Source organism: Echinops telfairi, unplaced genomic scaffold, assembly GCF_000313985.2.
Source record: "Echinops telfairi isolate 266 unplaced genomic scaffold, ASM31398v2 ScPeMD7_7468;HRSCAF=8506_0, whole genome shotgun sequence".
NCBI lineage: Eukaryota > Metazoa > Chordata > Mammalia > Afrosoricida > Tenrecidae > Echinops > Echinops telfairi.
In genome coordinates, this window is record NW_022111369.1 from 95,964,136 (window position 1) to 95,974,069 (window position 9,934).

Consider the following 9,934-nt stretch of genomic DNA (forward strand, 5'->3'; position numbering starts at 1 on the left):
ATAGTTTTTGTTGAGACAGGAAGGGATAAAAATTAATTTGAACACAAGGGAGTAGAGATTCTTCTCCACTGTATTCTGCACAAGGCATTATTCCCCCCCACCCCCAAATAAGTTGAGAACCATGGTGTAGAGAAAAGAGACCTCAAGAACACGGCAACTCAGCACAGGAGGAAGAAACAAAAAAAAAGACTGCCACTTGCTCCCAGGGACTGAAGAAAATTTAAAAAGGTTGGAATCCATCAGTGTTCTGTTAGTCATCCTCTCCTTCATCCCCCTCTTCTTCCGCTCCCTCGTCATCATCTTCATCTTCCCCTTCGTCTTCATCCCCTTCTTCATCAATGTCTTCTAACCTTCATCATCATCTTCTTCTTCTCCTTCACCTTCCTCATCATCCATATCAGGAACCAAATAGTACTGTAATGGATTTGGCCAAATGTCATCTCTGATGACCTCTCCTAACTCACCTGCGCCCGCATCAGAGTGGCCGGAAAACCAGGTAAAGAAACTCCGGTTCTTCAGGCTGCCTCTTCCCGCTGGCTTTGTTCTGTGTCTGAGTGGACCATTTCGTCAATTCCTTTCTGGATTTCCATTTGATTTCAGTTGGTTTTGAAGATGGATCACCACTCTCATTCAGATGAAATTCTTTGGAGAGAACTTTATTTTCAAAGTAAGGATTTTCAGCAAAATAAAAATCTATTCTGTAACCTGATTTAATATCTTCAAATTCTGTCACTTCAACTCCGGTCAAATAATGCAGAGCCTCTTCATCCTCTTCCCCAAGCAATACAGACACTTGCGGGTGGTTGAAAATGTTGTTACCCCAAAATTTGGGATTTTGGTGATCAATTCTGACCTCTTCTGAAAGCATGGTTGGCGGAGTTTGTTATATTTCTGTTCTACTTTCAAAATCTCCTCACTGGCTTGTTCGTTAAGTGTCTATTTCATTCTGTACCTCATCAATATGTTCAATTGCTTCCTGCTGTTCTTTTTCTTCCTTGGGGGGGCGGGGTCCCCTGCACCTTAGGGTTCTTCATTTGCGGCAAGCTTGAAGGCTGGCGTTTAGGGGCCATGCTGCTTGCTGTCTGCCCGCGAAGTCCGAGAAACACGCGAAAGAGCTGCTCGCTGCTGGTGGAAACTGCCTGGAGAATTCTATTTTTATTTTTTAATGAAGTGATACCGACTTGAACATTCGGAGACTTGGGCTAGGCTTAAATTTCAAATGGGAGATTTTCACTGGTGGCATGTGATGCTGATGTCAGGCTACTTACCAAAAGAAAAATGTTTCCACAAATATTTTTGGTGTACTGTTCTTTAAAAAAGAATACATATTATGATTCAATGCATCAAATAAACATACAAGAAGGTATTGATTGTAGTTATTATTTTGTCATGATTGCTAGAGTTTGAATCTACAGTACACATGACTGGCAGGGGTTACTTACCCTTTTCTTACCTGCTGTCAGTGAAAACATCCCTGGAATTCACCCAGAACGCTATAGTAAGAATCAGGAGTCAGCGGGGTCAAGATGATGATTTTTAGCCCTAAGCTATGTAGGATCAAAAGGGCAGCCTTTGCCCCAGGGCATTGTTTGGTTAGGAAGTAAGTGGGAATGGAACAGGAAGCTCGGAGGACCTGGGACAAGCCGTGATCATTGGGGGGAACTGCAGTGGGATGAGTTGAAACAAAATGTACGGGACTGTTGAATGGAAAACTGATGATCTGCTCTGTAATCCTTCACCCTATCCACAGTGAGTTTGTTGTTTTTTTTAAATAGAAGGATGGAATAATAGTAACCATAAATTTAAAATTTCATAGAGAATCCCTTCAAACAAATTCTAGCACCTGTTTTGCAAAGGATCTGCTAATGATAGGAAGTTGCATACTCTTCAGTATTTAAAATGTTTGGCCTCCACGTGCCCAAAGGTGATACTCATCTTTCTTGAAAAGTCCTGTCCTACCCACAGCCCTTCTTGTCCCAGTGGATGACCTACGTGCCCATTCTTTGCGTTGCTCAAGCCCAAACCTTGTGGTTGGTTGCCAGTCTGCCATGCCAAGAAATTATGTTGGATCGATCCTTACAAATTCTTACAAATATGTTTCAAATAGTCAATTGACTTGTTCTACCCAAGGCAAGTTTCAAAGGAAGATGCATTTAAACCAAAACTATAAATAAATGGCACTTGGTTTTTAAAAACAAGTTTCTCTAGAATCAAAGCACGTCTCACCTTGATTACCAGTGTCCGCATCTGAACTTCTGATGTGTCTTACCTAGATTTTTACCATGGTGTTGGGTGCCGTCAAGTTGGTTTCCACTTGTGATGACCCCATGTGACAGAGAAGAATGCTCTGGCCTCCTTCCTCCCTCTTTTATAGTGTCCGCCCACTTAGACCAGCACCACTACCTCCTGGTAGGTTTCCCTGCTTGGGGCGTCAACCTGACAGAACAGATCCTGCACATAGAGAGACTCTCAAATGGAATCTCCTTGTTAACACCCCTTAATTTTCACTCCCCATTGCTACCCCCTGTCAGTCTAACACAGCGGTTTTCAACCTGTGGGTCGCGACCCCTTTGGAGGTCGAATGACCCATTCACAGGGGTCTCCCGATTCAAAACAGTAGCAAAATTACAGCTAGGAAGTAGCAATGGAAATAATTTTATGGTTGGGAGTCACCACCACACAAGGAATTAAAGGGCCGCGGCATTAGGAAGGTTGAGAACCACTGGTCTAACAGTCTGTTGTACTGCGGTGATGTGTGTGTGGCGGCGATGCCACAAGCTCTACCACAGGTGTTTCAGGTACCAGCAGGATCAAATGGACAAGTTTCAGGTGATCTACCTTTTAGATCTAGCTGCTGAAAACCTGATGAAGAATAACAATCTGATAGCACGTTGGAAGATGAGCCCCCTAAGTTAGAAGGCCCTCAAAGGACTCGGTACTCAGGGCCACAACAGTGTCCTCAAACTGAGCAAGGACGATGAAGGTGGGACAGGGCCAGACGGTGCTCTGTTGTACATGAGGCAGCCCTGAGTCAGCCAATCTGATGGCCGCTGACAAGCAACAGCTCTCCAGTAATCCACTGATCTCTGAACTTGGCTCAGTATCTGCCTCTTTAACAACCCAGCCTACAAAACTGGTGCCTACAAGCCCCTGTCCACCTTCCCAGTCACCTTCATCTCCCACCTGCTGCTCTCCCCCACCCCAAACCAACCTGCAAAGCCCCAGACTGCATCCACATGGAGCTTGCCAGTTACACGTGCCAGTTCATACTGGCACCCGCCCAGTCAGTGAGTATGTATATGCCAATTCAGAGTTTGTGGTTGGCTGTGGTGAGATGCCATTGAATCGGCTCCGACCCATAGCAACTCTGTGCCCACCAGGAGGAACACTGTCTGGGCTGCACCATCTCCACCCTTGCGCCCAGGCTTGGACCCATCATGGCAGCCACGGTGTCAGTCCTGCCTGTTGAGGGCCTGCCACTTTTTTATCTGCCCCTCCACCAAGCATGATCCTTCTCCGGGGACTGATGTCTCCTGACAACATGTCCAAAATATGTCAGAAAGGGCCAGGGACATTGCAGTGCACAGAAAGCAGATCCGATGGTCCGGGTGGAAACCACAGCTTCCTAGAAACTCTCCCAGCAGTCCTTAACCCTGGATTTCTGAGGAAGGTCCATAGCCCACCTGGACTCCCAACAATCTTCCAGGCGGCTGGAGAAATAACCATGTGACCCACTCAAGGTTTTGCTGGCCTCCAGGAGAAATGGCGCCGGAGTCCATACTTCACCGTAGAAAAACTCGGTTCAGCCTCAGCCTTCTGAAGACAAGACTGTCTTAGAACCCAAAGTAGTATTTGAAAGACGGGGCAGGGCTTCCAGCGTCATAGCAACATGCATGCCACCACAGGCCTGTGAGGCAGGCTCAGGCACTGCAGCTAGAGGGAACCACCTTATTTCCAAGGAAATGTACCGAAGGCAAGTGGAGCTATGCTGAGCGCCCGCCAGCCAGGCTTAATGAGCAGTGGCAGAAAGCACGGGATCCAAACCCATTTGCAGAGAAAAGGCAGGCAGGAAGGCACCCTCCTGGGAAAGCAAATGCTCCTGCTGGAATGTCGGCCTGATGTTCCTCCTGCAGACATCGCAGAGGAATGAAATCCTTGGCGGCTCTAATAGAAAGCTGAGGCAGCATTGTTTCATGCTCTCCTGGGAGCAAACACACACATTAGTCTTAGGCAATAAGTAGATACTTTACTCCAGGACACCCTGTGTGACAGTCAAGTTATATGTCCTCTGGGCTAGGCCAGGATCCTCCATGATCTGGCAGATAGCAAGCACCCTTCCATTGTGTGCTATGACGTGAACAGCCAATCAGCTGAAAGGGGAGTTTCCATGGGGCGGTGGCCTTCGTCTAAGATAGGTAAGTAAAACAGTGTTGCTTACTACAGGGTTCCAGTTTATCTCAAAACGTGTTTGAATATGTCTCACTGATTCATGGATATATATATCCATATATATATATCCATATATATCCATATATATATAATCACCTCGATGGCAGGGAAATTATATATATATATATAATCTCCCTGCCATCGAGGTGATGCTGACTCAGTGACCCTAAGAAACAGGGCAGAGCTGTACCTGGGAATTTCTGAGAGTATAACTTTACAGGAATGGAAAGCCCCACCTTTCTCCCAAGGAGTGGCTAGTGGTTTCAAACTGCTGCCCTTTGGCTAGCAGCCACTGTGCCACCAGGGCTTGTGTGTGTGTGTGTGTGTGTGTGTGTGTGTGTGTGTAGTTCACTGGTTTTGTTACTGTAGAAAATCCAGCCCAAGACACCATGGTTGGTACACATTTGGCTACTGAGGGGTCCATAGGCCCTTTGGAAGAGAGCCCTGGTGATCTGAATGGTCACAGCCATTTAAAGACTCCACGGAATGCTGGTCTACTCAGACTCATGGGTGGCTCTAACACATACTGGATCCCAAAGGCTGCCAGGTGAATCAGCCATTGAACACGCAATAGGGCACAGATCTTCTCTGACCCGCACGGGGCCACTGAGAGCCAGAGGCGTCGACTCAACGGAAGCAACTTTTGCTCCATGAAGGTGGAGGGCACTTCACCTGGGATGCTGTCAGAGAAGAGATGTTAGCAGGAAATGTGGGCATCAAGAGTCCCGGGAAATGCATGGGTCTAATGACCTTGCCTGTCCCTTTCTCATACTGCGGTGGCTAGTGTGTCCCAGGAGGTATTCCAGACATTCCCAGGGTCACCCGCGGCAGACAGGTTTCAGCGGAACGTCCAGACCAAGGTAGGCTACAAATACAGACTTGGGGTCAGTGGACCCTGTGCCACACCAAAGATTTCTAAGACTTGCCCTCACTGTCCTGGAGGCCTGATCCGGGGGAGCAAGGCTGGAGAAAGTCATGCACGGTCAGCAAGGATGAATGCAACCCTCCAACGAGGTGGACAGAAACTGGACTCCCCCAACAGTGGACTCGAACCCACCAACCCTCAGGTAGTGTTTCCATCCGTTATACATGGGGTTACCATAACAACACAGTGCAAGTCTCCCCCTGCACAGTACTGTCACACCGAAGGAAAAGGGTTTGAGCATGATGGCCGTTGTCACATCCGGGAGCGAACTGAGGTGGTCTCTAAGGGGACTGGACCCATCACTAGTCGGTGCAGGGACAGGGCAGGCCTGAAGGAGGCGGCCCAGCCTTTTCAAAACAACACAACTCACCGCTAGGGCTGCTGACTCCTAGCGAGCCAATAGGACAGGGTAGAATCGCCCCTTTGAGTTTCTGAGACTTTTTTCGCTTTGGGGGATAGTTTTCCTCTTTCTGCCCTCCCGGGTAAAGCCTTCATTCCTCTTTGTTCCTTCTATTTCCTGTGCCCACTACCCTTCCTGCAATTTACAATTCGCCGTTGCTGGGGACTTCCCCACCCGTGGGGGTGGGGAAGGGGGCGGGGACAGGGAAGGGGCAGAGCTTTGCGGACAGTGACTGCCCCCTCCAGCTCTTTTTTTGAGAGCCAGTAAAAAACAAAAATGAAAAACATTCAGTGTTTTATTAAATCTGCTAATGAAAAGCCAATGGGCCTTTTAGCATGTGGAAATTCAGCACTTTTTGTTTGCATTTATGATCGCTGTCTCTTTTCCATTTAGTCCTTTCTATTTGCGATAAGTGTATTTTCGGGCCAACTTGGTTTATGCTGCTCCCCAGGAAAAAAAACAAAAAAAAAGATCCCCAACCGGCCGCAGTGTTTGCTTCGCCATCCGCGCAGCGCCCAGAGCCTCGCAGGCGTGAAATTGACTGACGCACACAAAGGCAGCAGGTGCGGGGCCGCTTGTGGTCCGCTTGTCGGAGGCCTTGAGTTTGCGGAGCGCGTTTATCATCAGTGAATGGCCAGGCCTGTTTCAGTGCCCCCCTGCTACCGATGGGGGCACTTTGCCACTGGAACGTGGGCTGGCCTCGCCTCACAGATGGTGGTGGAAATAGACAACCAATTCTGCACACAGCTTTCTGTCGCTTGCTTTGAAAAGATCAGCTGTCGGCAGGGGGGCTTCTCAGGAGCAGGGGCCTGGGAAGAATTGTTCGGGCTGGGAGATTATTGGCTGTCGGTCTCTGGTGGTTACATAATTTCATGTCAACTTGAGGATGTATAAAAGTGTCGGGGTGGTATCCGACCTGTCAATCAGGTCACAGCCTGATGGCGCCTCCTTGGGGGAGGGGTGGCTTTCTTATAAGAAGGGCCTTGGGAAACTGCCACCCATCCTGAGAGCTTCTGGGCCCTCCCATGGTTCCATATGGATGTTGGATCCACACGACTCTGCTCCCACCGGCCTGTGATCTCCCAGCATTCTGCGTCAATCCGTGTGGCAGCGTGAGTCTGAAGAGCACGTCTGAGCTCGAGTTGGCCTGGGCTGGGGGGCTTTCTTGGGTATATAATGACTCCTTCATGTAAAGCTCTTTCTTACACATGTGTGAGGGACACTGGGTTTGTTTCTCTAGTCAACCAGGCCTAACACGGCCTCCAATTCCCCCCGAAATAAAACAAACAAACTCAGTACCGTCCACGACTCAGGGAAACCTTATAGGACAGAGCAGAGCTACTCTTGTCTGAGGGTTTTTGAGACAGTAAATCTTTACAGGAGCAGAAAGTCTCATCTTTCCTTAGAAGGGAAGCTCGTGGTTTTGAACTGCTGACCTTCTGGTTAGCAGCCCAACTATGACTCACTATGCCATCAGCTCGTCTCCAGGTTGACTTTTGTGGCAACAGGCTGCATGAGAGTGGCCGAGGCAGACCCCGCCCCAACGTTTCCAGGTGCCAGACACCCCTTCACAGCATTATCAAGCAGAGTTCTCGGGCTTTGGCTTCCAAAGGAAACCCACCCCCTGCCGCCCCCCAGTTGTGCACTCTACCGAATCTGAAGCAGGTTGGTGGGCTGACAGGTGCTCACATGATTGTTGCACATCAGACCTTCTATACACATCGGACAGTCTGCCTTCCACATACAATGCACCTGCTCGGGAGGGTGAGCTGTGTCTTCCGCAGTGCCAATGGGCAAGTTCCACCAGCCAACCTTTAGGGTTAGCAGCCGAGCTTTCCGCTGCCTCCAGCTCTTCACGGCGGTACGCTCATCCCTGTTCTGCAGCATCTGGCTGCACCTTCCCAACCTTCACGGTCTCTACGTTGTGATTGTGGTTAGCTGCTTCCCAGCGGCCCCCTTCCTGGAGGCTACCCCCAACACAGTGACCCCCACCCATGCTGTGGTCCATAGGCTGTTCACCATCTGACTCTTCAGAAGTAGAATACCAGACCTCTTTCCCTAGTCTTAGGAAACTTTATAGAAGCCTGTTCATCATCAGAACAACACACAAGCCTCTGTCGACGAATAGCTGTTGGAGACAGTGGGGGTGAACTGGCTGGGACTTGAACTTGGGTCTCTCACATAGAAGGCAAGAAGGGAGTGAGGTCAGTATGTTAGAGGTGTCTTCTCCCTCTCTCTTCCCACTGCCAGTCCTCTGTGGCCTTCTTTCTGGGGGTCCCCTGTCCTCTAGTTCCTCCCTTTCCTCGGCAAATAGTGACCTGCACATAAACCCACTGCTGTGGCGTGGGTTACAAATCAGAAGACCTTACACAGGGTTTCTGAGGCTGCACCTCTTTACAGGAGCAAGCAGCCTCATCTTTCTCCCATATAGTCACTTGTGGGTTCGAACTGTCAGCTTTGCTGTTAGAAGCCCAGTGCCCAACCCACATTGCCACCAGGGTGGACGGAGAAAGATGAGGCTTTCTACTCCCGTGAATTGTTCACAGTCCCCACTAGCCATAGGCAAGGGTCTTGAACAGGTTTACTCTCAGATAGGGATCATTTTAATCATGATTATACTGCATCCAACTTGATACTTGGTCAGTTGACCTCCTCGTGACCCAACCTGAAAGTCTTCTAGGTACAACATTTCTTGCAAACGTTTCATCACTGGCCTTTTAAGTATTCACAGTGATCTTTTCTTTCTTACTATATTTTTTCTTTGTATTATTATTATTATTATTATTATTATTATTATTATTATTTTATCCTTACCACTTTATTTTGTTGCTGTTTTTTATTGTTTCTGTTGGGTTTTCCAGGTTGTGTAGTACAGAAGGAGTAGATGCATAGAGATAAGAACTGAGGCAAGGGTTTATAGGGGAGGTGGCGGGCTAGGAGGATGAGGGGTTGGGCGGGGGAAGCAAATGGTATATGTGGCAAGGGGGAGGGAGCACTCTCTAGAATTGATGATGATTACACAATTCAATTTAAAAGTGATTTAACCATGGTGGGTGGGTGGGGGGAGAAAAAACATTCTAAAATTGATTATGATAATGATTGTACAATTCTTCATGTCATGATTGAACTATTGAATTGTGTGATGTGTGGATTGAGTGCCAATCAAACTGTTAAACATAAAAAAGAGTTTACAGTTTCGGGAACCCACAGGGGCTGTCCTGCCCTGTCCTATAGGATCACTGTGAGTCGGAAACAACTCAAGGACAGTGAGTTTTGAGTCAACACTGGTCTCAGTATCTGAATAATCAAAAGGGTTTGATGTTAGCCCAGTTTGGAAGGGAGGTCTCCGGTTTAAATACACCCAGAAGCACCACAGAAGAAAGATCTGCTGAGCTGCTACCAAAAATATTAAAAATGAAACTCACCGATCAAATCAATTCTGACTCATAGTGACCCAACAGCCCAGGTGAGAGTGGCCCTGTGGGTTTGTGAGACTGTCGCTGTTGATGGGTGTGGAACGCCTCAACTTTCCCCTGCGGAGGGGCTGGTGATTGTGAACTGCTGACCTTTTGGTTAGCAGCCCAACGCTTAACCCACTCTGCCACCAGAGTGCCCAGATGATGCAGTTCTTCTCTGAAACACCCGGGGTCGCTGTGAGCTGGAATGGACTCTGGTCGTGGGTGGGTTTCTTTCTGTTTGGGTTTACTCTTTCTGTTTGGGAGGCGTTTGCACTACACTGGTAGAATTCTCACCTCCCCGGAGGAGACCCACGTCCCTCATGCACACCCACCACTGGTCTGTCCCTGGAGGGGCGTGTGCTGCTATACTGCTGAACCGATTTCCATGGTGCTTCCAGACTGGCACTCTGCTTCCCCAAATCAGTCAATGAAAACCCTAAGGAGGGCAAGGGCTTGATCTACAGCCAGTCACAGGAAGGGAACATTACTGGGCAGCATCCCGTCTGGTTGCTCAGGGCATCAGTGGGGCTGCCTCATTGGCAGCTAACAACAACAACACATTCAGAAGCATGGATGTTTTACCAGGTTCAAAAGAAAGGTAGAAATGAACCCCTGTGACAGGTTGCAGACCCATGAGCGGAAAGAGCAGAGTGGGTTCTGAGGCAGAGAAGTCCTCCTGGTACCTTTAAATGACCTGGAGGA

General features: G+C 48.5%; 1 pseudogene; it reads right to left on the reverse strand.

Annotated features, from left to right (window-relative positions):
• Nucleotides 1-250: 250 nt before the first annotated feature.
• On the reverse strand, nt 251-1,070 carry LOC101659618 (annotated as a pseudogene).
• Nucleotides 1,071-9,934: the final 8,864 nt, after the last annotated feature.